General features: G+C 49.6%; 1 pseudogene across 1 annotated transcript; it reads right to left on the reverse strand.

The window, feature by feature from the left end:
- Positions 1-1,654: 1,654 nt before the first annotated feature.
- Positions 1,655-26,871, reverse strand: LOC149330365 (phospholipid-transporting ATPase ABCA3-like; annotated as a pseudogene). The gene is made up of 12 exons (XR_016285501.1): positions 26,722-26,871; positions 19,070-19,300; positions 17,166-17,410; positions 15,706-15,857; positions 14,681-14,985; positions 13,360-13,529; positions 10,931-11,069; positions 8,218-8,560; positions 7,555-7,680; positions 6,551-6,681; positions 3,430-3,564; positions 1,655-2,965 (listed from the first exon to the last, which is right to left on the reverse strand). The product of XR_016285501.1 is annotated as a phospholipid-transporting ATPase ABCA3-like (transcript).
- Positions 26,872-27,143: the final 272 nt, after the last annotated feature.

Raw genomic sequence — 27,143 nt, forward strand, 5'->3', positions numbered from 1 at the left:
GGGCGCATTAGTCCAATAATTAATGCCAGTTTCGAACTACGTCACAAGTAATTAACGAAATGACATCCGAACACCGCTGTAACGGCGATCCGCCGCCTTGTCTCGGCCAGGTAGGCTTAGGCCTAGTCTCGCTAATTCTCGTCCGCCGGGCGGGAACAAGCGGGAGGCCTGATAGCAGAGTTGATAGCGCGTGCTGCAGCTGAGGCCGCAGCGACTCTTTTGTTTTTGTGTTTTTTAGTTTTCAGACTGCACTGTTTTATCTCGGTTTGAAGCTCACGTTCAGTCGCGCTCGACTGCTTTGCTTTTTAGCAGACGGGAGCATACCAGTGCCACGTAACCTTTCCGCCGCGATTGGAAAGACGGCAACAGAGCATGCTTGGCTGTCGCCGAAACTGCTAGTCCGCTTGACTGGGGATTCCGTAGCGTTACCATACTATCACGAGAACAGTGGCAGGAAGGTTGAAAAATATCCATTTCGACCTTTGGCAGATCTCTAGCGGTCGAACTACTATTTTCTAGAGTGAAGATCACTTTCCTTAAACAGTGCGACGAAGGTTAGGGGCCAGCTATGCGCATATATTTTTCCGCTCTTCTTGCGGAAATGAATTGCGGCAGAGCATTTGAATATGTTAACCCCCCCCCCCCAAAAAAAAAAAAAGAGAAAGAACATTACTGCCAGCAGCACCAAACCTAGAGTAAAGCGTGTGTAGACACGTGCATGGTGGAGCGGTTAAGCGATGACCCTGCGATGGCAGGTGCTTCCACCGGTGGTGATTGTGTGTAACACAAGTGTCTCCGAACGCGTTGCAGTGCGGTATACCACAATGTTTTGCGCAATGACTTTTAAGGGGCATAACAGCTCGCTGGCTTTGACTGGGATGCACTAAGGAGAGCTCCGGCTGCATTGAGAGTTCGCTGGGTCACGTTGGCGATTCTGAGGTGGCACTGGACAACACTTGATTTCGCTGGCACTGCGATGGCTGACACCGGGCCGCACTAGCACACATTTATTACCGCTGAAATCGAACTTCAGTGCACTGAAACTGCACTGGACCGCGCTGTGAACGCACTGGGCCGCATTGGGTCCACGAAATGCTCTTCACACTGCCACGCTCGCGCATTGCATCGCGCTTGTGGCGACTGAGGGTGTGTGCTGCGTTCGGTTGTAGGAGTATGGGCATCACCGTGCCTCATGTCTCACTTTGTCTTTTGTGTTCTGCCATGAGATAATGCAACCCTCGCCCCGTTTACACACATTTGCTCAAACCTGCAGGGCATCTGGCAAGAGACGTGTTAACAGAACTTGACAACAAACAACTTGACTTGACAAACGGCGCATCACTAATTGTAAACCCGATCAAGGACAAAACGCCAGTTTGTCAGCGTCGTCTAAGCGAACAAATTTACTGTGCGAATAGGTGTAGTCTTTGCGAAAGCCGATCAGCTGTTCAATAAAAAATTAAGAGTTCTTCTTTGCACTCCTCAACTTCGACGCTTAAGGGATTCAGTAAAGGACGCCACGTTAATAGACATATATACGTACATACATACATAGCGCGACCACCCAAAGGGAGATTGCGCACGCCGTTAATTAAAGAACTCCAATGCTCATCTGGAAAATGAATAAATATAAACTTCCAAACATCGTCCTATCTTCACTGTTTCGTAAACACCCCCACTGCGATTATATATAGGGATGATAACCATTATTCCGGCCGCCATGCTAAGCAGTCGTCTTAGTCGCTGCCTTTAAGACCAACATGCTTGCGGCCGAGGCTGGCAAATATCTGGTCCAGTGTGGTGTCACTGACGTAAAAAAAGTGAAACTTGTGCTTCCGCTTGAGGAATAGTAGGCGGTCGAACGTCTCGCACAGGCTGGCCAGTGGCTCAAAAATTCGAAATTCCAGCAGGCCCTCGTAGCATCGCACCAGCGTGCACGTCGGGAAGTGGTCCACCATGTCCAGTACGATAAGACGCTGGTGCTGCAGGTCAGACTTGCGGTCGGGGAACGTGTACACGGTGATCGTGGTGCCGCGGCAGTACCTGTCACTGAGTTCCTTCACCGAGCCAATACATTCGATGCGACCGGCCGCAATGATGGCGATCCGGTCGCAGGCGCTCTCGTAGTGGTGAAGATGCTCGCACGCCAATACCACGGTGCTGAACTGCCGAAGGGATTCCAGCACCCGTCGTACCACCGAGTGCGTCTGCGTGTCCAAGTCCGGAAGGTCCAGCAGGTATAGCCTGGGGAAGGCCATCAGCGCCAGGGCCAGGGACAGCTGAATCCTGGCGCCCACGGCGTACGACCCGATGGCCGCATCCGGTTCGGCGAGGTCAACGATGCGCAGAAGAGACCTCGTGATCCGTGGCACGTCCTGGACTCCGCGAAGCACGTCAAGCAGGCAGATCATCTCTCGGCCCGTTAGCACCTCCAGGAGACCCCCGGCAAACGGAACATAGCCGACGTTGCGTAGCCACTGTCGGTAGTGGAGGGTGAGGGACATGGGACCCATGTAGGCGTCCCCGGACGTCGGGAACAGCTCGCCGCCGAGAACGCCGAGCAGGGTGGACTTGCCGGTTCCCAGGACGCCAACGAAGCCGAGACACTCGCGGTTTGGCACTGAGAAGCTGATGTTGTCGATCGCGAGGCGGGGTCGAAAGAAGCCGTGCGTCTTGCTCAAACGTCTCACGAGCAGCCCGTGTTGTTCGAAGTCGCGCTTGTTGTAGATGTTCTCTACCTGCTGCCTCTCTTTCATGACGTCTTCGTCATCCGAAGAGTCCGGGAACGGTTTGCTTGGAGCGGTGGGTTCGCTGGTCCCAAAACGCGACCAGAGGCGCTGCAACAGCTCGGAATCGAGGAAGCTGACCAAGACAAAGCAGAATCCGCCCTCGAGCATCAGGGAAAACATTTCGTAAAAGCCCGTATTCAGGCCCACGCCGAAGGGCTGTAGCTGGTCGACGGAATCTGCAGGGATCAGTGTTAATAATTTATTCGCACCGCGAGGTTATAGAACAATCCGGCTCAGTGGGTAGGGTTGCGTTCAGCTGTACAGAATCTACAGGAAGCTACATTAGCCATATTGTGAGGACTTTTGACACCTGACTCTTAATCTCCAACTGAACAAATCAGTTGACCTACAAGATAGGAATCAAATGATTTGACTGAACTGAGTACAGCTGAACTCGACTAACTGGTCTGAAACGAATAGGAAAGAACCGAATGCAAGAGGAACAGCAACATTGCGGCTATATAAATTATGGCAACCTGCCTCGTTGAACTCACGCCAATAAATATAACTTAGGATGGTTATGGACCAAGCGCTGTTTCGGTATATTTGTTGGTGTTTGGCCACAACTAAAGCTCTGACACCAGGGAAAATGTAACATTACACAGCGTCCACGAATGACGCACGCCAGCAAAATACGCACGAGCGTTCTTGAGCGGCGGGCAGCATTCCTCCAGCCTCTGCGTGAAGCGCACGAAGTCTTCTCGGCAGTACTGCTTCAGCGAGAGGCCGTCTTCTAAGCAGATGAGGTTCTCCTTCCTGAAAGGATGAGCTTGGTCTGCAAAGCAATGAAAGGTGCCGCAGGAAAGAAGCAGAAGAGCACAATAAACTGGTTTCATATGACGAGCATCGCTGACTAGCTACAACTATCTATCCGCACACATACATTAAAAAAGTCACATGAAGACCTAATTAGCAGCTGTAGATGCCTTCACCGGAAGTGACGTCACCTCCGCACTGGTTACGTTACTTGTTTCTATTCAATGGGAATGCTCCCGTCTGGTGACGTCCCTTCATTATAGCCAATGGGAATTCACCGGCTTGGTGGCGCCACTTCCTCGAGCTAAAGAGCCAATGGGAATGTTCCGGTCTGGTGTTGTAACTTCCCTCCAGCCAATCAGCGAATTTATCTTGAAACGGCATATCTTTCCGATAAGGCTTCTAATGCTATGACTTTAATAACTCATTGCCTACAGAACGACGGTGGTATGAGAGCAGTCTGCAGGGCTGCTAAAGCGGCTGTAGTCAATGCTGCATGATTCGAGCGGATCCAGCGCTTAGTTTTGTAAAGTCCAAGCGGAGGGAGGAAATAACTTTTATTATCCAAAAAGCAGTAAGGTTTATATATAACACTTACGGGCGAGCATCAGTCAGTGATTTCTTCAAAAAAAAAACGCCTTACCCTCTATTCCTAACAGAAATCACATATGACAGAAGCCAACAGCCACAGAAACCAAGGGGCACAGGGGATTTTTTTAATTTATTTATTTAATTTGTGGTGTTGATAAATTTAGAATATTACTGAATATGTTATCGCTTAATGCTAATTGATTAGAAAAGCACAAGAAAAAACAACCACATGCCGCCGGTGGGATCCGAACCCACGACCTCTTAATGCTAATTGATTAGAAAAGCAGAAGAAAAAACAACCACATGCCGCCGGTGGGATCCGAACCCACGATCTCCATTAGCATTAAGCGATAACATATTCAGTAATATTCTAAATTTATCAACACCACAAATTAAATAAATAAATTTAAAAAAAATCCCGTGTGCCCCTTGGTTTCTGTGGCTGTTGGCTTCTGTCATATTTATAACGAGCCCCTCATTCCCCTTCCCTTGTTTGCATAAATCACATATGTCGCTTAAAATTTTTCTTTCAGTTAATTAATAATAATTTCAAAGCTGACGCCTCTAATATCCTTGCTTATTCCTCGGGGTACCAAACTAGAAATCGCTATTAAATTCTCGAGTTGATTGTTTTAAATATTCTTCTTTTCCGGAATAACCTCACAGATGATGTTGTCAGGCAGAGATCATTGCATTTGTTTGAAGAGCACTTTAAATGATTGTTGTTGATGACCTTGCCGCGGTATTTTTTTGCTCATTTTCTATGTGCAATTCTGGTTTGTTCGTATGCGTCTGTATTTTTGTATCTTAACACATTTTTCCCACCTGCTATGTCTTATGTACAAGATCGCAGTATTCATAAATAAATAAATAAATGGCATTCCCCCAACCCCTTGACAATATGCCGGGGAGGCAGGAGTCACCGCTTGTGATGCTGGCCAAAAAGACTACATGGAGAATGACATCAGACAAAGCGCTGTAATAGAGAAGTTGATAGTAGCTCGCTGTTTCTCGTCCTTATCCGTGACCGGTCTCATTCAGGTCACATAGAAAAAGTTTCTTCCGTTCTTCCTCTTCGCACGTGCAAACAACGCAAGAAAGAAAAGAGAAAAATACAAAAACAACCAAGTAATCAGTGAAATCTTGTTTGTTTTTCTTTTCTAACGATCCTATTGTTGCTACACTGGAGCACTTACATGCCCTTTTTGTTACTGATGGCCAAGGCTTCAAATATTGCTATGCATCAGTAGCTCTCCATACAAGTGATTCCTCAACAGATAGAGAACCACACCTCTTGCAGTCGATCACAAAGTTGTTAGACAGATAACAAATTTCGAAACATTCACATGTTTAGGTTAGCAGCTAAAAACTGACGCAATGACTCGTCTGGTCAACCTGAAGCTATCCAATTTGAAACCAATTAACTTATGAATGCTATTTCGTGCGCAGAACCAGACCGGCACCTCACTAAACATGTAAAGCGCTCATTATACTGCAAGTAGTTAACTCGTTGGCATAGGACCGTGGCAGTTTTCTGAATAAATATTCAATCGATTTTAAATCAGCACCAAGAAATTTGAATGAAAGAGAAAGTCAGATTCTTGGCCTCCAAGCAAAGATAGACGCACATCATCTCGACCACATGCGTGCGCCAAGGGAGTGACTATCTACAGGTCATTTGGGAACCAAGTTGCCCTGACCACATGTTCTTCAGGGCCCGTAGCCCTGTCCACATGTCCGTCATGGATCACGCCTGCCCTGGCCACATGTGATTCAGGGACCACGCTGCCCTGTCCACGTGACCTTCAGAGCAAAAGTCTGCCCGTAAACATGCCCTTCGGGGCCAAAGCCTTTCCGGCATATATGACACCCCACAGCCAAAGCCAGCTCGTCCATATGTTTCTGAGGACCCAAGCCTACCTTGCCATGCAGTATCCTCTTCGGGCAGCAGATATACGTGGGTGGGTGAGGGAACAAACGCGGCTTGGGCCGCGTGAAGGAATGGGCTTGGGCAGGTCATGTAATGTAAATGCAAAGTAACCACTGGTCCTTAAGAGTAATGGAGTAGATTCCAAGAGAGGGCAAGCGTATCATGGGGCTACAGAAAGTTAGGTGGGCGGATGAGATTCAGAAGTCTGCGGGAATAGAGTGGCCGCAACTGGTAAAGGACAGGGTTAATTGGAGAGACATGGGAGAGGCCTTTCTCCTGCAATGGACGTAGTCAGGCTGATGATGATGATGACAGTCATGATACGCGCAATCGTTGTGATTATTGCCTCTCTGTGCCAGTTATAACACTTTTCGCCCGCGTTTTTCTTCGCTTAGATGCGCACTACTGATTTCGCCATGGATTGCGACGAACAAGAAGCAAAACGGCGAGAAATCCTCGCTCATTGCAGAACATGCACACTCACCATGCCTCTGGTGACGGGGTAGGTGGGCACCCAGCGAACAGGCAGCGTTATGAGGCCCCGAATCCCGGCCTGCGCGCTCGGCGAGAACAGGTACAGGTCCGTGGCAGTGGAAAACAGGGAACCCAGTACTCCTGGGCAATCGACGTGGTCATAGAAGTTTTCGACATTACCTATAGGGAGAAAGCTGGCGCCACCGCCTATGCCAATTTCGTAAAGATGTGGAGGAAGAAAAAAAAACCTCAAAAGGGCGCGTCTGGTATTATCTTGAAGCCTAGTCATAAAAAACTAAAAAAGGATAGACTCGGTCCACTACGTGATAGTGTGTAATGCGCTGAAGCGCGGACCAGCGCAGCAAAATGACTGCAGACTATGTGCTTGGAAACAGGTAAAATGCTTGGAAACAGGTATTTGGTCTCCACCTCACGTTATAGAAAAATACCTTCTACTGTGCGCTCTTCGGCCAAAGCTGCCCTTTCGCCATTGAAAAATATCATCACCACCTGATTTGTGCGACTGCGTACTCTTAAATTCAGTTCATTCTGATTTGAAAAGAATGACAGAATCGTGCCCAAAGTACGACAAAATGATTTTTGTTCTGTCATAGCGGGATATTTTGATATAGCATTATAGTATTTTCCTGTAGTACGTTTCTGTAGTTCTGTACAACGGAAAGCACCTTACTACAGAAAAAAAATGGCATCACTCCAAAAAAAGTTAATGGCCAAAAATACTACAAAAAATTGTTGCGACGACAAAGAATATTCTGTTCTTTTCGACTGGACTCGACCCTAATCCAAGAAACTTCAATGATTTCTATCCGATTGGACCGTTACATAACATGCCGTTAAACCAAATGACCTGGACACTATTCTGGCATGCACAGTCTCACATAAACCACCGACTACAGTGTTTTCGTTATGAACTTTTGGAAAATGCGACGCTTTTTTGTGGACGTGGATGTCTCAGTGGCGTTTCTAGATGGTACTTGGACAAGAATAACTCACCTCCGACGAGGTACATGGTGGCTATCGTGTAGAAGGCGTTGGATGCGTTGTCGAACCAAAATGAGAACAAGTAGGCCAAACTGATGGCCACGAAAGTATACAACACGAAGACGACAAATATGGCATCTAAAACGAAGAAAGAGCGAAAACGAAGCTTGTAAAGGCTCTTCACGACAGTGCATAAAAGCTAATAAAAGTACAAGCAAAAAAAAATTGCCGGACGTTTAGTCACGTAGTAATGTGGAATACCACATAAGATTGGTTAGCGCGGAATGTTGGTGCCAGTACGGTCGTTTCTTAACTCCGGGTTGGGGTCTCCTAGTACCTTTAGTGTTTATGCCGCTGCACTCGAGTTAGTGGAAAGGGTTAAAGTTAACTGAATGACATGTTTAGATTTGGAGTAATAGTGTACACTAATAGTCAAGATGTGTGATGCTAGATGCAGGACACGTGTACATCAACCGCAGCCATGCATGTTCGCGTATACATCCATATAAGGCGGGTGTCCTGCACTAGAAGCCCAGTGAGCGAAAAGGGCGTAAGAGAGAGAGAGCAGGAAGGAGAGGAGAAAGATGAGGAGGGCGCGGACGACGACGACGACAACGCGATTTCGCCTAACGTGCAAATAACAGCTCTCGCTGTGAAAACTAAGTTGCGGCTCACGGATGAAGATCCAGCTGAGGAAGGGGCGGAAGGAAGCTGTGGCAGCGGTGAAGGCGAACGCGTGCAGCACTCCGCGGCAGCCGTCGAAGAGGAGGTGGCCCAGCCAGAAGAGGGTGCCGCCGATGCCCGTCATGAGCTGCTGGTGCTTGGTGCCCGACACGCGCTCGCCCAGCACCACGACCACAAAGTGGGCCGCGTGGTAGCACAGCGCGGTGGGCACGAACACTGCGCACAGCACGCGCACCAACACCACGTGCACCACGTAGCTGGCATTCTGGCTCCGAGGGCCGCCCAGCTCGAACTCGCGGAAGAAGCTCAGCAGTACGCCCGCGGTCTCCTGGCCCTGCGTCAAAGCACGCCATGGTCACCACACTTCCGTTGATAACGACCAAAAACGTCTGCAGGGGCGTCTCTGTTACGCAGGTGCATGATGGGCTGAGACTTCACTGTTGTCGAAACGAGTGGAACGCGTCAGGAAGTACTTTGGTATGGGCTAATTGGTTCATAGCTAAGGTTGATCTCTATAGCGCCATCTTCAGAATCAACTTTAACGCATCAGAGACCGTACTCAATAAGTACCTACACTTATCAAGTCCCATTAACCTTCTTCATTCCTGCCTTCAAAGCGTTCTTCAAATGCCCACCCAGAAAAGCAGGGCAAAAAATGCTGCACAATTTGTCGTGGTTAGGTAAAATGCGAATTAGGTTCGCCAGCTCTTCGGTTTTCACTTCGGTTTCCGTTAGAGCCTCGGTTTTCAAGGTCAAGGAGGCTTCAGACAAAGATCGGCGAAATCGGACTTACGCTCCGCCTTACCGGTATGACGCGATAGCGGCAATGAGATAATGCGCCTATAGACGGAATTGATCATTCTTTACATACATTCACAGATCCCAGGGAGTCCTCATACCACTCCCGGAGCAGTGGTGAAGCGGTTACGGGATGTGCCACTGCCCTGCGATGGCAGATACTGCCACCGGTGGTGCTTGCAAGATACATATTGTTCTTGCAGAGCAACCTCTCGCGACCAATAATTTAACCGCCAGCTGCCACGGTGGGCAGTTTGCTCACAATCAGGTGGTCAGACGAAAGACAGTGGCCAGTGGAAAGACAGGGTGCAGTGCGGTGCGGTTGCGTTGCGTTGCGTTGTGTTGTGTTGTTGTGTGTTGTGTTGCGTTGCGTTGTGTTTTGTGTTGTGTTGTGTTGTGTTGCGTTGCGTTGCGTTGCGTTGCGTTGCGTTTTGTTTTGTTTTGTATTGTGTTGTGTTGCGTTTTGTTTTGTGTTGTGTTGTGTTGTGTTGTGGTGTGTTGTGTGCTGTGATGTGTCCCTTTCTGTCCCCCGTCCTTTCTTGCTATTGCTCCCCTTTACACTACTACTCGCTATCCTCTCGCTTTCTCTTTCACCTTCGCCGGCTGCAGCTCGTGTGCTTAAGATGTTAAATAGCAACTGCAGCGGCCGGCAACATTCTTTTCTTCCTTGTTTTTTTTTTAATCAAACACTACCATCCCCCATCCCCACCGCCACAACGCCTATTACTTTTCTCAGAATGGCTGTTATATGGTGACATCGCCTTTTCGTGCACGCGCCATATAGACGCAGCTTGTGCTTTTTGTGTTTCTTTGGTTTGGCTGCCTTGTTATTAGTGCATCAGCACCAAGACCGACAGTCGGGATGTTGATTGATTGTTACTACCACTATTATTACTAGACGAGCGTAAACTGCCGTCCAGGATTAACTCACCAATAATATGTCGGATCATTTGTATCCCTTTGTGACACACTTAAATTTCCGTTTTTCATTTGGGTACTAAACAGTGCAAGTGGTTTGCGAGTAAATGTGTGGATGTGGAAATTATTGATACATTTCTTACGAAAGTTTGTTAGTGTATTCAGGGCGAGGCATATTTCCTGTTACCCGCTATTTGGTGTGCAAATCATGTGTGATGTATGATCTTTAACTTTCCCAAACTTTTTGACGATGTGCACACTGTCTACAGCAAATAACAATTGTATACCTCATTTATCACATAGTATGAAATCATGTTCCAGCTGGCTTAAGTTTAGCTAAACTCAGCTTTGGTGCAGAACAGGGCAATGCAGAGAAAAAGTTTATTTTCAAATCAAGAAAAACTCCAGAGAGACCAGCTGAAATGCTACATCTCAGAAATGAAAAAAAAAACAACGACAGCACTTGCACAATTCAAAATAAAGGCTGCATTGTTTAAAATTAATTCATCCACCCTAGCCAAAGCAGAAACCAAACGACTAAAGTGCGCTGAATACCTTTAAACCTTTATTTAAACCTTTAAATATTGTAGCGTATGAGCCGGAGTATTAATTATTTTTGCGGACTTATCGCTCTTATCAAGTGTCGTAATTTCCCTGCTTAATGCTATTTATACCTGTACTATCTGATAGTGTATTATATCAAGAGGAAATATCCAAGTCGCGTATTATTGAGGTCACATGTAGTGACAGTTCATGTATTTTACATATAACGTATAATAGTGCGTGCGCATGCTTTTATCTCCGTTTTGTCCTTGCCAAGGCAAGGCTTACGGTATCCACAAATGAATAAATATCGTAAAAACTTCGCATAAGATAGGAAGGCTGCCTACATAACACGAGCGCTACACAACTAGGTAGTTCGTGTAATACGGCCCATGCTACTCAATCACTTTCGCATTCGTCTTTGACTGCGTTCGTGGCATCGTGCCTGAAAGGTGTCCGGGGCATTGGTGAACCGAATGGCGGCGGTCTTGTGTCCGGTCAGGTTGCGCAGGAGTGCCGTGTGCAGGAGGTTCAAGGCCAGCAACGCCGAGTGCGTGTTCTGTCCGTTGAACCAAAGTGTGATCCTGCATTGTCAGTGAACCATATATACTAAGGAAAAAGAATACGGTCACTGACCAAGTCAAGAAATTTTAGACGTTTCGGAACCTCGTACGGGTTCCTTGATCACTGAGCGGGACAGGAAGCGCCGCCACTTATATACGCAACACATGACGTAACGAGCGTGCGTAGATTGGTGGCATATTTCCTTGCATCCGGTTCATGGTAGCTGGTGTCGACTGGAAGATTAGAGATTGCAGTAGGCGCCGAGATGACACGTTCCTTTCCTTCGCGACTATAGTGGCGTGGTCCCAGTCAATCGCGTGACCATGTTCTTGCACATGCTGTGCAATGGCGTTAGTCGCGTGATTATTATTTCTTACGTCACGTTTGTGTTCACTGAGCCGTCTTGTAAACTTTCCCGTCTCACCAATGTACACCCGGGGGCAGTCAGCACATGGTATCTGGTATATCACGCCTGGATACTCTTCAATCTGCAGTCTATCTTTCACGTTCACGAGCTGGTTACGGAGCTTGCTGGTCGGGATGTGGGCAATGCGCAGGTCGTATTTTGAAAATACGCGCGATAGTGCCTCGCTGATTCCCCGCACGTAAGGAATGGCTGCACGCGCCTGGAACGTCATGTCGGTCTGTGTTTCCGGCTTCAATATCCGCTTTTCAATTTTGCAGATAAAGCGACTAGGATAGCCATTGCAAGTCAGCTCCCGGTGGACCGTCTTCAGTTCGTTCTTTAATTAGTTGTCATCTGAGCAGATGCGTACGGCACGTGTTATTAAAGATGATACCACTGACGTCTTGTGGCCGGCCGGATGACAAGACATAAAATTGAGGTAGCGACCTGTATGCGTAGGCTTCCTATAGACCGAGAAGGTGAGGGCGCCCTCATCCCTGCGGACCAGTACATCCAAGAAAGGTAATGCGCTGTCTTTCTTAAGTTCCAGGGTGAACTGTATATGCGCATTCTGGGCATTTAGGCTGTCCAAGAAGCGTGAGACGTCTTGCTTCTTCAAAATACAGAAGCAGTCGTCCACGTACCGGTAGTAGACTTTCGGTGCAGGATTGAAGGTGGACAGTACCTTTTCTTCCAAGGCTTCCATTACAAAATTGGCCGTTGTAACGGATATCGACGCTCCCATTGCCGTGCCCCGTGTCTGCTGGTAGAAGCTGCCGCCGTAAGAAAAGTACGTGTTGCCAAGGCAAAATCTCAGAAGCTCGCAAAGTTCCTTTTTCCTTTAACTCAATGCCTGACCAGACGTATTTTCGTCGAACTATTGATTATATATACTAAGCTCCAAGTATTTTGTACCCACAGTAAGGCTCACACTTAGAGGGAGAACAGGAACGTTATTTCAGCACTGAATAAAGCGAAGACTTCAGATCAGGTACAGGTCAGTAATATTTATTAAGGCGAAAACCTTTAATGCCTCATCGTTGTCGACAGAAGATTGTCAGCAGAAGGTTGTCAGCAAAGGTGTCACCTTCTTCTAGTCAGACCACAAAACAAATATTTGTGCACGATGGGATTCGAACCACCATCCTTCCGCTTCGCAGCTGAGCGTGCTAATGGCTACGCTACTTCCTGCCAACGCATATGTAGTTCTCCTTGTCTGGGGCGCTGGAGAGTGTTGGAAGGAGGCACAAACCACACGAAGGCCGTCTGTCCTCCCCCTGCCCGCACTTCTGCGCATCTGTCATCATTTTTTGTTCATACAGCAAGGGACTGGAATGACCTGCCAAACGCCATCGTAGATCTGACCAACTCATCATCATTCAAATCATCCATCGAAGAAATATTCTGCTGAGTATTCCACCTACTCATGTAATACCCCTTCAATGGGGCCTTTGAGGTAGAAATAAATAAATAAAAATAAATAAATAAATAAATAAATCATACGGATGCCTCCCAAACGCCCTCCAGTGTCTCCAGCATTTAAGGGTCACAAACAATTCTGTACTTAACATCTTAACCACACATCAGTGACACAAGCAGCGACACCGCGCTAAAGGCTTTCGCCTCATCGCACTTTAGGTCATCAAAGTTCCCCCCTGAATTTTTTTTAATACATGTTCGCTCACAGAGTCGCATGAAGAGATCTTACAACAAATCAGTGTAAAAATGTAGAGATATTTCCTATAGTACAAATTAAGTGTTTCCTTTAAATGAGAACGGCACTGTATACGTCGCTGGCAGGCCAGCACGCGCTGCATGGTTAGCAGGTACAAGTTATACTAATTAAAACATCTATCACGCCATATATAAATGTTTTCTCTGTCCAGAAAGAACGTCTTACGTACACGGACGCCGATTCACTCGATACCGCGCCAATCTGGTAGCGCAAAACGTAGCTGTAGACGTCCCAGTCCGCCATGGAGAGCAGCTGGGGAGCATCATTAGTTAGGTCGATGGTCTCCAACCGCACGCCATTCTCCTCTAGCACTGGACACATGCTCTGGGCCATGAATTGCTGCAGAGACGACGTAAGAGGAACATGTGGCTCTGTGCTTGTGACGACTTTTGCTTTGCGATACGAACCGCCTTGCCGAAGGTTGCACTAGAAATAACACTGTTCTTGTGCGCGCACCAGTTACTCGGTCACAACCTCCGATACACGACACCTCGATGTAGATTTCAACAATCGTTTTTGGCGAGCCAGCAGTAAGCTGCACCAACTCGCCCAGTTTCGGTTCTTCTCCAGCAGTAAGCATGCATGGCGCAGATTAAATAAGTGTCCATCAAAAAATCCCGGAGCCTATTTTCTGAAGGCAGACTTTACCTATGGCGTAACCACCCCATGAATCTGGTCCTTGGCACGCGTCATCAATAAACACCGTAAGCATGCACGACCAGCAGTGATGCCAATGTAAAAGCTTTTTTCTCTTCACTTCATTGAAAACAGGTGATGCTCTCATGAAAAGAAAGCAGTTCAATCCAATTTATAAGGCTGCTAGAATGCAGCCTTGGTTCCAGCCTTATTCAAATCTTGATTTCCTGCCTTGTTCCAGTCTAGTTCCTTTCGTGCAAGCGACTTAACTGCTAGGGAAGGTTAAGACTGCACTGAATTTCTATTGAGCCTGGAGATTAGAGTAAGTCTGGACTAAAGAGTTTTGTGCAAGCGGGCACTGGATATGTCATGTACACTCGTATGGTTTATCGTGCTGGTCTATTTGTGTCCGGTTCTGTATAATGAGACAGGGTACAGGCCCATGTGGTTGGCTTGTGAATGCGTGAGAGAGAGCCCGCTTATGCAGTCCGCCGCGTTGTGCTCGTCGGTTTACTGCAGAGATGGAGTAAAATGCCGAGGTCTGAAATCTAGGTGCGGTGACAGCTCCTGAGAGTATACGGTAAAGGAGGGGCAGAGGGTGTGTAATGAATGTGCCGGAGGTAAGCGTGAGTCGGCTAGAAAACGTTGAGGACTAGTCCTCTCTTGGGCCCCAACGAAGACAGGTCCACCTGTCGGAACGTTGGCTGGCGGACTGAGGTGGTGGTGATCTCTTTTATTACTCCCAAAAACAGGGGACCAGTCCAAGGACCGGTTGGGCGGACTGAGGCTCTCCTCTTGCACATTGACCACTTCGTGCTATCAAGAGTTTCTGGATGATCATCTGCAATGCTCACCTGGAAGCGTCCGCCCTTGGCACCACAGAATCCGACGGCGCCGGCGACGATGTTGTGGACGCCGTAGGTGAGTGTCGCGTCATGCCTGGGGGTGCCGTACAACATGGATCTCTCGCAGTATCCGCCCAAGAGCAACAGGCCCGTGGGAAGAAGCCAACGGAGGGTGCGTTGAACAGACGCGCGCTTCCAGTGCAGGAACCTCTTGTGGAACAGACTCTGCAGCCTCGACCTGGTCGGGACTTCCACGAAGACGGTCCGGTGTCGCAGAGCTCGCAAGGCGTCCCTAATGTCGCCGCCGCCCAGTACTGCGTCCAAATGTTGCAGCCGCGCAATGTACGGGAGAAGGACGACGATGACGTCACGCCCAAGAGCGGATTCCCGCAACCTTATCATGCGCCCCGCTCGTGCTGGTCCCGGGAAGGAACTCTGAGGAAAGCTCCATCCAATTTTTGTTCCTATCAAGAATAGATTCTCTGGCTCCTGTGGCTACGCAAAGAATTGTTTACCAGCAAAATTCATTCATTCAGAACTGTATATAAAACAAAACCTTTCTTCTTATCCCGCCACTAGATTCGAACTTCCGATGTCAAGAAAAAAAATGATTCTGTGGTCATCGTTTAGAAGCGAATGGTGATGTAATCCAGCTCCAAAGTCTGCTTTAACTCTTTCGTCTTTTCTACCTTATAAAATATCTGATTTAAATGGACGTAGTCTCCGTAAAAATGTCGTACTATGCTGATACAGGCTAACCCTTATCCGTCCTCACAGTTCCTTCAGAGAAGCAGCTATGTTCTGAAAGCTTCATGCAGGTCTCTGAATTTCCAGGAGGGAAAAGGGGCGCCACCGTACGTGAGAACTTATTAAAGAGCGCTTAATTCATGACGGGAATGCTTGGGCGAGCAAAGTTTTACCATGGCTAGCCTAATTAATGTTTGGCCACACTTACGATGCCCTGCAATAACATATATGAACATCTTTGCAAATCATCGACAGTGCGTGGTTTTGCGTCGAACATTTTCTCTCACCTGGACATGGCTTCTCAGGCTCTAACCGCGACTCCAGGCTCCTCATGTCAGACTTCAAGCGAGACACGGCCTCTTTGACCGTAAGAGCAGAGGAGCTGAGACGCTTGTTGGCGACGCGTTTGGAGCGCCCAAGTGAGTGTTGTTCGTGGATGCTGTGAAGGAGAGAATATGACGGCCATCACGCATCTTCATCATCCGCTTTTAAAATCGTCTATAGACTTTCTAATAGACTTCTTATAAACTATTGCCTTCCCGTAGATATTTCCTTTTGTATATTTGCAGTGTAAAGACCCTTTATAGAAAAAAGTATACTAAATGTGTATGGTCACATAAGTATAGGTTGTCAAGAGACAGTCTGTAGAGTTCATTGGCAAAAGTCTATGGGCACTCTATAAACTGAAGAAATTTCTGTAAGCGTCGTAATGTTAGGTTACGTCGGCTTCAAGAGAATGGCCCCTCCCACCGGTGTCCAACAAGCGCTGTTCGATCCTGAGGCCAGGCTATTCCAGAAAACTTCCCATAACCATCTCCCCACTAGTTTCTCTTCCACTCGCGCACCCCAACGGAATTATTTCTGTTACCTAAACAGTCATTGTTTATCTGTTATCAAATTTGCATGTCCCGCATAGTCTGCCAAGGTCGAACCGAAACTCGGCATTAGGCATAGCATTTACAAGCTGTTTCAAGTATTTTACACTGAATACTATCAGAAAGTGCTTTGAGTACCCAGCGCAGCAGTTACACAATTGGCACTGTCAGTAAGCACCCCTATCAGTGCAGCAATCAATGACACAACATGAAGGCACATTCCGTAAGGAGATAATGTAGAGTTTTTTTAGTATACTGTGTGAATAGACCGGACAGAGAAAGAATACACTATATTTTATTAGCTACGTCAATTTACTACTAACGCTGTACCTTTCTGCGCTTAAACACCGTAAGGCTGCGCGCCTCGTGGAACAGCAGAGCCGAGACAGCGAGCAGTGGGCAGGGGCTTTCGAAGCCAATTGCAACAGCTGAATTCCGCCTCGCACAAGCTAGCACTCATAGCCTTTTTTCTGCAAATTTGCAACCCACAATTCAAACGTCGTTTCAGTCTTGCCGCCGCGGTGGCTCAGTGGTTATGGTGCTCGGCTGCTGACCCAAAAGACGAGGGTTCAATCCCGGCCGCGGCGGTTGAATTTCTTTGGAGGAGAAATTATAGAGGCCCGTGTACTGTGCAATGTCAGTGCACGTTAAAGAACCCCAGGTGGTCGAAATTTCCGGAGCCCTCCACTACGTCGTCTCCATAGCCTTAGTCGCTTTGGGACGTTAAACCCCATAAACCAAACCAAACCAGTCTTCTGGCTCTAGGATTATTGGACGCACTCCTTTGAGGTCCGAGCTAGAAGAAGGTGGGAATGTAGTTACGGCTCTAACTGATACCACCTAGTAACCTAGGTGGCATTGCTCTAACGCACCCTTCCAGGATGTCCTCTAGTGTGGTGACTATGACGCCCATCTTGGCAACGCCCAGTCTAGCCTTGGAGTCTTCCAGGTCGGCGAAGAGGTCCCGCATCAGAGTGGACAGCGCGTCGGAGCTGCCGGTCAGCCGGTAGACGACGATGCCCGGCTTGTCTTCGACCTTTTCCGCCCCTGAGTGGTGCTTGCGGAGCACGGTCTCCACGCCTCTGGACTTGTACCCGGGACCCTTGTGGAGCAAGAGCTGCGCAATAGGGCAGTGTAAAGGCAAAGGTGAATTTGAACAGCCACAGAAAAAATAACAGCATTTCTTCCTGTGTAGCTGCGTGTCTCCTTCAGCGCTTTAACGCGATAGCTTCAAGGAGCTTGTGTCGCAGAAAATCCAGCGTCGCTGACAGTGAGCGAATCCATGAAAAAAAATTGCAGTTGTTTAGCTCTGGTTAAACCTGGATGTGTTGCGAAAGCAACTGCTGCCTGGCTACGCTCAGAATTCGCTTGTGGTTAGGCGTTTTGCTTAAGCTCTATTGTTTATACACGAAGAAGACACACTGAGGCAAACCGTATACATAGTTTTCACTGACGTCATAGTGGACGCCATCTCTGGGTCCCGAAAGCACAGCGAGAGCCTCGGCGATTTGTTAACCCGTCCATCGCAAACCGGTTCCTGCGTACACTGTGGAAGCTAGCCACAGTACCCAAAGATGGCGCCCGTGACGTGACGTGAAAACTATCTATATTTGCCTTCGAAGCGACACCCCCTCCCCCCCCTCTACTACTCACAACTGGCGAAGCGAGCGCCGGCGGCGGCGGCGCCTTCTGGCGAAGCGCGGCGGCGGCTGCTGCGGTTGCTAGGCGACGGCTCAAGGTGGCGAAACGGTGGGCGTAGAGGTACTTTCGCAACAAAATGCCTAGAAGCGACCTGGGAGGACGGTGGGCCATCTAGGTCTCGCGACCTTGCGGCGTCATCAAAAGCTGCCTACCGGATTGTCAGCAAAGTGGACACCGTGGCAGGTGGCGGTTAAATTACTGATTGGTCGCTAGAGGTTCTCAGCAAGAGCAACCTCGGTCGCACAAGATCCATCGGTCGCAGCGCCTGCAATCGCAGGGCAGTGGCGCATCGCTTAACCGCTGCACCACTGCGCCAGGAGTGGTATGAGTACTCCCAGAGATCTATGAATGTTGAGTAGAGAATAATTCTGCATATATGGTCATTAGCTATATGCATATATGGTCATTAATAGGATTGATTATGAAACAACAGCGAGAAGCCGACGGGGACAACAGTGAAGACAAAACGAGCGCTGGTTTTGTCGTCTTCACTGTTGTCCCCGTCTACTTCGCGCTGTTGGTGCATAATGAACCGGTACCAACTCGCCCAACTCGCTATTCTTCTACTAGAATAAGAGGCAGGTATGCGCCTTTCCTTTTCTCAAAAGCAGCGGGGGGTTCAGACTCTCTTGGTTCTAAGGAAAGGAAAGATGCATAACTGGCCCACTGTGCCAGTGGATGCCTCAGTAGCGCTCTGAGGTGGCGGTTGTGTCCATCTTCAAAGTGAGGCAGTTATGCGCCTTTCCTTTCCTCAGAACCAACGGAGGGTTCAGTAAGACAAGACTGGGTCTCGCCCCTGCCGCCGCGACAGGATTCCTTTATTTCCTTTCTTCAAGAACCATTAATAATGCGCGTCACGCCTAACTGCGACATCGACTCCGCCATTGTACCCTCTGTGCATGGCTCTTAACTAAGCTATAACAGCTTTCGCTGTAAAATTTCCCGTTTTCTTCTTACTGAAAACACGCTGCAACGCCATTTCACGAGGAAATCAGTGCTCCCTGCGTCAAAACAGTGGTCAGCAGAGGCGCTCCATCAGAAGCTTACAGTGGAGGAAGGACCATGTCTGGCGTACCATGTATCCCATGCCGAGCTGGCTCATGATGTACTCGGGCGAGCCGACTAAGCTAAGTTCCCCGTGTTGGATCACAACGAGACGGTCGGCTAGGGCCTCGGCCTCCGAGAAGTCACTGGTGGTGAGGAAGACGCCCTTGTAACGGCGGATCTTGAAGAGGAGCTCCAACATCTCCCGCCGGCTGCGTGGGTCCATGTTCCGCGTCGGCTCGTCCAGGAGGATCATCTGCACCTGATGAGTAGGCGCGTGCCACAAAGTTTTCTAAAACCCATAAATTTTAAACAGCCATCAAGGATAATGCGATAAGCGACGCCTAAGCGCGTAGGCAAACTTCATAACTAAGTATATCACGCGTTCACTAAGGATTCTAACTTCGTTAGTGGAGCGACCATCGATGGCCAAGAAAGAGCGAGAGGTCATTGAGGAACCAGAGGTCATCAATGAAAAGATGCGTCAATAAATTGCCGCTAAAATGACTCGGTGGCGAAGCAAGATTTTGCTTGCCCTCTGGACTTGGCAGACACGGTCCACGGCTTCTCAAACACACACCACGAGGTCTTGTCGGTGTTTACGTTTGATCAGGGTTATGTCCTTTTAGGCCTTGTCGTCGTGGGTACCTTTGGTCTGCTTCACGGACACGAACTTTGAGATGTCGCCGTCGTTGTCGCTTATGCTCTCGGCAACATCTTCACATTTACTTTGCGCTACAACGTTGGTGCTGATCGCTCTTCTCTAGCAGGAGAATAAGCACCTTAGAGAAGCCCGCTCAAGCCTTCAAGACGAAGCCGTTCTTCATTTCATCGGCTTCACGTAGCCAGTAAGGGAGAGCGCGTGCCACGGTGCAAACTACTGGCGGGCACATCAGGCTTCACACGGGATTTGGACTACTTTCTCTATCATTTCCCGAGGATGTTTGGAGATGAGCTCAACCACATCAAAACTGAATGTATGTGCGCGTGATATGTGTCTAGCTCAAAGGCGAACGCAGCACCTCGAATCTGGCACCTGCTCTCAGAGTTTGTTCATCTTGCTACGCAGCTAATGGCTCGTGCGCTCAGAGGTACGAATAACTTAATCCACACGAGTCCACCCATACGGCTAAAAAGTAAAGCTACGAATTTTTTTTTTTACAGAGTCAGTCCAAGAAAAATTTCTCCTGGCCCGGGCTTAGAACTCGGGACCACTGACAGTCCGAAAGAGCTGCCTTGGGTACTTAGCAGGCGGTGGGGACCAGCGCAGTCATACGGCTGCTAAGGTGAAGTGTGGGTGTTAGTAAGTAAATTAACTTAAATATATCCCAATTGAGAAAATTACCTTGAAGAAAACTGGAGGAAGTTCGCAACTCTATTGATCCAGCAAAACACCTCCAGTGGCTTTTTGTGCCGCGTAGGGACGGCTTTTTGAGCTATTTCTCGCTCCTGTGACGCCACAACTAGCATCGAGTCCCCATGAGCGACAAGCAGGCAGAGATTTCCACTGACTGAAACATTGACGTCACGGGTACGCTCCCGAAGGGGGTCGTTGGTCGTGTTTACCTGCTCGAATCCCACTGCCGTGCGCGTATATAGTTTTCCCTTCCTGCAACTAAAGATCTGTAGTTCCGGTGCAACATGTCATCTATTTTCGGAAGTAAAAAACAAAAAACATTGTCTAGTGTATGCGATGAGATGTGGTGGTGGTGGTGTGACACTTTTTTATTCGAACATCCTTGTTGTTAGGCGTTCAGTACATCCTGGGCCAAGGCGACGAGGGCACGTTGCAGTCTCAGATCCAGGGAGGCGAGCCAGATGGGCCACGGTGGGGGTGGGGGGAAAGGATAGGCGGGGGACTGGAAGGCTGCGTGGCACTGTGTAAGGCAGTGTTCTATGTCTGCATATGTGTGGGGACAGTTAGGGCACTGAGGTGTGGAAGTGTACCGGTATAGGTAAAGTTTGGCTGGTGTATGTAGGGGATTAAACTGTATTCGGCGAAGAATGCGAGCTTCACGGATCGATAAGGATGGGTGCGGTGGTGGTAAATCAGCTAAATCCAATTTTTGCTGCGCGTAGTATTCGTTGACAGTGCGTTTGTAAGCCCTGACCGCCTGCTCCGTCGGTGGGCTCGTCCATGGGATCCCCGGCGCCCGGTGTATAGTTTCGCAGGCAAGCTGGTGAGCCAGCTCATTGCCGGGGATGCCCATGTGACCAGGGATCCACCGAAGGGTCACCGGTCGTGGACTTAATGCTAAGAGGGCGGAATCTAAGGCCGATCGAGTAGGGAAAGAGAGGGCTCTTTCATGGAAGGCACGCAGAGCTGCCTGCGAGTCTGTATAGACAACGTATTGGGGGGCGGGGGGTAGGGTGGCAAAGTGTGTGATGGCATCGGCGATCCCGTGTATTTCTAGGGCGAGCGTGGAGGGTGGGGAGGTGTATGGACCGGTTGTGTGAGTGCTGATTGTAGAGAGGGAAGGGTGGAGGAAGAAGGCTGCTGTGGAGCCCGCGGTTTCCGTGAGACAGGCGTCTGTGTAGGACACCGCCGCAGCGTCCAAAGGTGGCTTGTGGTTGTATGCGTATGCCTGGCGGCGGCCTGCGTGTGTGTGTGCGGACATGTTGCGTGGAATGGGTGCGAGGCGGAGGTTAGGGGGATAGATCGGAGACTGCGGTGGGTCTGGGAAAGAGATGGGTGTGTAGGGAGTCTGGGAAAGTATCCACCGGCCAGCTGGTGTACTGGACAGGCGGATGATTTGTCTCTCCCGGTGCAGCTTAAGGAGGGCTTGAAGAGGGTGGAAGAGGCCTGTTCTGTACAGGGTGTCTGTAGAAGCCTGAGGGGGGAGTCCTAGTGTTGCTTTATATAGTGTATTGAGGGCCCGGGTTAATTTGTCTTGTTGTGTACTTGTAAGTGGGCAGTAAGGTATGTAGTACAGGAATTTGTTCAGAGCCAGCGCTTGAGCAAGGCGGCTGGTGTGTCTCTCGGAGAGGCCGGCATGTTTTAAAACTACGCAGCGCAGTAAGTGTGTTACTGAGTGGCATGTGCGTATGGACTGATTGATGGCAGAGGTGAAAGTGTTGGAGTTGAGTGGCATACCCAGGATGCGACAAGATTCGACGCGGGGGATGCGCTGTCCGGCAAGGGTGAGGGAGATGGAGGGGTTCATCATCCGTTGATATTTACTGCGTGTTATGAGTAAAAGTTCTGATTTCTCCGGAGCGGGTTGCAGGCCCGCTTGGGTGAGGTGTGAGGAAATGGTGTTAAGTGCATGTTGGAGTGTGGTTTGGACCTCTCCCGGTGAGCCAGCGGTGACCCACAAGGTGAGATCGTCTGCATAGAAGACGAAATGAAGGTTGGGAATAACGGCTAAGGCCCGGGCGAGTGGGACCATGCCTAGGTTAAAGAGGATGGGAGAGAGGACGGCACCTTGTGGAGTGCCACGAGTGAGTGGGATTGGGTCAGACAGTTTGTCGAGGTAGCGAATACGGGCAGAGTTGTGGGAGAGGAAAGCTCTTATGTAATTGTGCATGCTGTGTCCGCACTGCGTATCAGCTAGTATGGTGAGGTTGTGGTCGTGTGATATGTAGTCGAAAGCCTTGCGTATGTCAACAGTTACTAAGGCTTTGACCTGCGCAGTGTCTAAGGCATTTGAGTTAAAGAAAGTGTGTTGAAGGAGAAGGAAAAGGTCTTGGGTGGATAGTGCTCGGCGAAATCCAATGAGGGTGTGGGGGAGATAGTCGGTGGCTTGAAGATGGGAAGTGAGGCGGGCAAGCACCATGTGCTCCATGAGCTTGCCCGCGCAGGAGGTAAGGGAAATAGGACGGAGGTTATTGATGCTGGAGGGTTTATTGGGTTTCGGTATGAATGAGACCAGGGACGATGTCCAGTCCACTGGCAGGGTGCCAGAGGTCCAGGCGTCGTTGATGACATTAAGAAGTAATTTGTTGGCTTCGGGGGGAAGGTTCTTGAGAGTTTTGTATGTGATTTTGTCTGCACCGGGGGCAGAGTGTGTGTTACAGCGCGCGAGTGCTGTGTCAAGTTCTGTGTGCGTGAAGGGGATGTCTAGTGCGAGAAGGGCTGGACCATGATATGGTGAGTTTAAAGAGGATTGTGAGGGTGGGAAATAAAGTTTTTGGAGGTCAGTGAAAACCTCTGTTGGAGTATGGGAGGCGAAGAGGCGTTCAAGAGTGGGTGTGGGATGAGGTTGAGGTCCGAGAAGGGAGCGGAGAAGGGACCAGGATGATTTTTGATGTAAAGTTCCGTCTAAGCGGTCGCATGTTCGTGTCCAGTGTTCGGTGTCGAGTGTCTTGCAGTGGGAGATAATGTCGTTGCGGATTGATTGTATTCTGTCGCGGAGCTGTGTGTTGTGTGGTTGTGTAGCAAATGTGCGTTGGAGACGTTTTCTCCGCTTCCACAATCGTAGAAGGTGAGGATCAGGGTTGTCACGGGGAGTAGGATTAGAAATTTCACGTGTTGCCCGTGACTGGGTGTTTCTGAGATCATCGACCCATGAAGCGTAGTCGGAGGGGTTAGATGGGGGTGGGGGTAAGAACCGACGAAAGTCTGACCTCGAAGTGTGTCGCACCTTCGCTCTGCGTCGGGGGTGTTGTGTGGGTATGTTGATGACAAGGATGGAATGGTCGCTAAGTAGGTATGTGTCAGTATTGTGCCATGTAACATGTGGTATGCATAGAGCGAAGGTCAGGTCGGGTGTGGTGTCTCTGTGATAGGAGGAACCCTGTCTAGTGGGGCGTAAAAAGTCATTCAGCAAAGAGTAGTGTCGAGAGTATATATGATCGTGGAGCAAACGCCCTGCTTTTTGTGTGGTTGGTTTGGTTTGGTTTATGGGGTTTAACGTCCCAAAGCGACTAAGGCTATGAGAGACGCCGTAGTGAAGGGCTCCGGAAATTTCGACCACCTGGGGTTCTTTAACGTGCACTGACATCGCACAGTACACGGGCCTCTAGAATTTCTCCTCCAAAGAAATTCTAGCCGCCGCGGCCGGGATCGAACCCGCGTCTTTTGGGTCAGCAGCCGAGCACCATAGCCGCTGAGCCACCGCGGCGGCTTTTGTGTGGTTGCGTAGCCCCACTGTGTGTGTGGTGCGTTGAAGTCGCCTGCCACAAGGAGCGGGGAAGTGATGGTTTAGAGGAAGTCGAAAAGGTGGGGTAGAAGGGAATGCTGTTTGGGGGGGGGGGGGATTGTAGAAGTTAACGAGAATGGTGGGAGGGGATGTAGGTGCAAGGAAGAGCTCGACGGCAACTAGATGCTGTGCGAGTATATCAGGAATTTGGAGGACTGAGAATTTGAGGTCTCTTCGGATATATGTTGAGACCAGCGGTGTTCGATCCGTAGAACTAACATGAATCGCTTTGTATCCCGGGAGGGTGCGTTCGCCTCTGGTTTCCTGGAGTAGGAGACCAGAGGGGGGGGGGGGGGGGTGGAAGGGTGAGAAGATGCTGGGAAAAGGGGCGTACGTGCCGTGCGGATGCATCGGCAGTTCCACTGGAGAAAGCTATGGAATGGGGGGCGTGCCATAGTCTGATATGTCCTCTGGGTGGGGGCTTTGAGGACGGCCACAGGGCTTTTTCTTTTTAAGGAGTGGGGAGTCAGATGGAGAGGAGAGGGCTGTAAGTGTGTGCTGAATTTCTTCTATGAATTCCGCCTGCTTGGCGGCGGCGTTGGAGAGTGTAGTGACTAGAGCTGTGCGTTGAGTTATCTGCAGTGCCTGTGCCTGTATTTGTTGTTCCAGGGCCTCTTGGCGTTGTGGTATGGTGTCAAAGAGGGAGGCGAGGTGGTTCATACGTGTCTCAAGGGCCTGCATGTCAAGTTGAAGCTGGGCTAGGGTATCGGGTATATTGGGTTGTTGTGGGGGGGGGGGGGGGGTAACGGAGTGTGCTGGTGCGGGTTGGGGAGTTGAGGGAGTGGGAAGTGGCCCACCTGAATGCTGTCGCGAGGCTGGTGGTTCTTGGCTCAGGACACTGGCGGCATCCGTACTGGAGGATGAGCTCCGGGTGGAAGTAGGTTCTTGTAGTCGGCTTGGTGCGGCAGTGTTGGGCGTCAGGGAGTATTGTGCTGGTGGCCGTGGAGGTCCTTGCAGGATATCTGCATAGGTCTTGGTCGTGGCAGTGTGAATGGTGAAGGGAAGATGCCTGCCAGGGGAGTGGTTTGGAGTGGTTGCGGGGGTTTCAGGGCTGTTGCCCGACAGATGGCTTGGTGGTGGGTCACGGGGTTTCGCCTTTGTAGAGGGCTGTGCTCGGGCTTGATCCTGCTGCTTGCGGACCGAGCAGGTGTCGGCGAAGGTAACGTGGTCCTTTTGGCAGTGCAAGCACCAGGGCGCACAGGGATGGGTAGCGTTCGGGTGGACAAGGGTGGTCGTACAGGTAGGACAGAGGGCTTGGGTGGAAGGGCATTGGAACTGTCTGTGCCCATACTGAAGGCAGCGAAGGCAGCACAATGCCCGGGGACGGTGTGGGTAGCAGCGGTACGCTATTTGTTCGAAGTAGATAGTTCGTGGGACGGTGCGGCCTTCAAACGTAACCAGGACAGTGTTTGTGGATCCCATCATTCGTACACCGATAATAGTGTGGGTCCGGGAAGAGATGCCAGCCAGGAGTTGGAAGTGGGTGAGCCCGCTGCGGTCGATCCGGAATATTCCGCGGGCTGAGTTTGCGGGGGTGAGTTCGTACGGGGTTAGATGGTGAGTAGTGGAACTAGGAAGCGATGAGACGCCGGTTTCCGATGAGACGCCGGGGCCCGATGAGCCGCCGAAGACCGCTGAGACGCTGGAGACTGATGAAACGCCGAGAAGGCGTTTCGCAGTGTCGTTGGAGTTAGTCCGAAGAATTATAAGCCTTTGGTCCAAACGGGTGTGGACAGTAATTTCGGCGCGTGCGTGGTCAGCGAGGTGTGCGGCAGTCGTGATAAGGTGGAAGATATGACTCACCGGTGCAGCTATGAGTGAGGCAGGGAGATGAAAGCCAATCGAGATGAGCGTGTGTAGATGGCGGGGTGGCTCGGGAAGCTTGCGGGTTCTACGGCCGTGCATAACCGTGGTGAATGGGGTAGGGTCATCAACGTCTTGAAGTGGAGTCATCTTGGGCAGCAATGCAGGAGTAGGCAAGGCTTGTGGTGAGGCTGGAAACGTGACCGGCTCAACGCCGTCTTCGGCGAGTTCCATCACCTGCATAGGTTGTGGCGTGGCGGACGCGGCGTCGGTGGTAGGCTTACCGTGGCGTCTGCTGCTTCATACTTTCAAAAGAGCGCTCCGTGGTGAAAAAAGGTCTGATCCCGTAAGTATTAGTGTTGGGTGAAAGCTGCGAACTTGCCGGGAACGATGTTGAAGATATTTTGGGGCGATAGGCAAAAATTCCAGTCAGTTGGGGCAGATGAGAGGGAGCTCGATGTGAGGTGGTCTGCATCTGCTAGGCCATGAGATGTAGAGAGGAATGTAATTTTCAATCGAAGATATTTTTGGTGTTAATGAAGCTAGGGAAAAAAAAATCTAGCGGTGCGGTGACGAGTGAGAAATAGTTTTCACTGATCTTTTTTTCTTAACCTCAGTGAAAACAGTTTCGATTTTTTTAAATGCTATGCATGAGTCCTGCGTCTCTTAAAGGTGCAGACACTGGCGGTCTTCAGGGGGTCTACTAGGGCTAGTCGATGAGTATAAGGGGCCTACTTACGTTCGGATACGGCATGAAGGCGATGGCAGTGCTGAGGAGGCGCTGAATGCTGCGGGTGAGGTCATCGGCGCGGCGAGCCCGGTAGAAGGACAACCCGATGTCATCCATGAGTTCGTTGACGTTGAACCGGACTTTGCTTCTGGAAATCCCTTTTGCCTATCGGAGAGGCCATGGGCTAAGATGAAGCTTAACTGTGGGCGATATGCTTTTCAATGCAAAAAAACACTGATCCGAGTACAAACGAAAGGAAGCAGACGATCGCTTAAGCGGGAGGCATTAAAAGTGCACTAAAGAGTAATCTAAACTCGTCTTTTTACGCGAGAACTCGATCTTCACGTTCCTAGCATTCTTATAAACTTCGAATTATTGTCCTGTGCGGCCGATTTGCCAAATTTAAATCGAAATTAAATGTCGTGTTTAAA

The sequence above is a fragment of the Amblyomma mixtum genome, chromosome 9, assembly GCF_055824585.1.
Source record: "Amblyomma mixtum isolate Tamu chromosome 9, ASM5582458v1, whole genome shotgun sequence".
NCBI lineage: Eukaryota > Metazoa > Arthropoda > Arachnida > Ixodida > Ixodidae > Amblyomma > Amblyomma mixtum.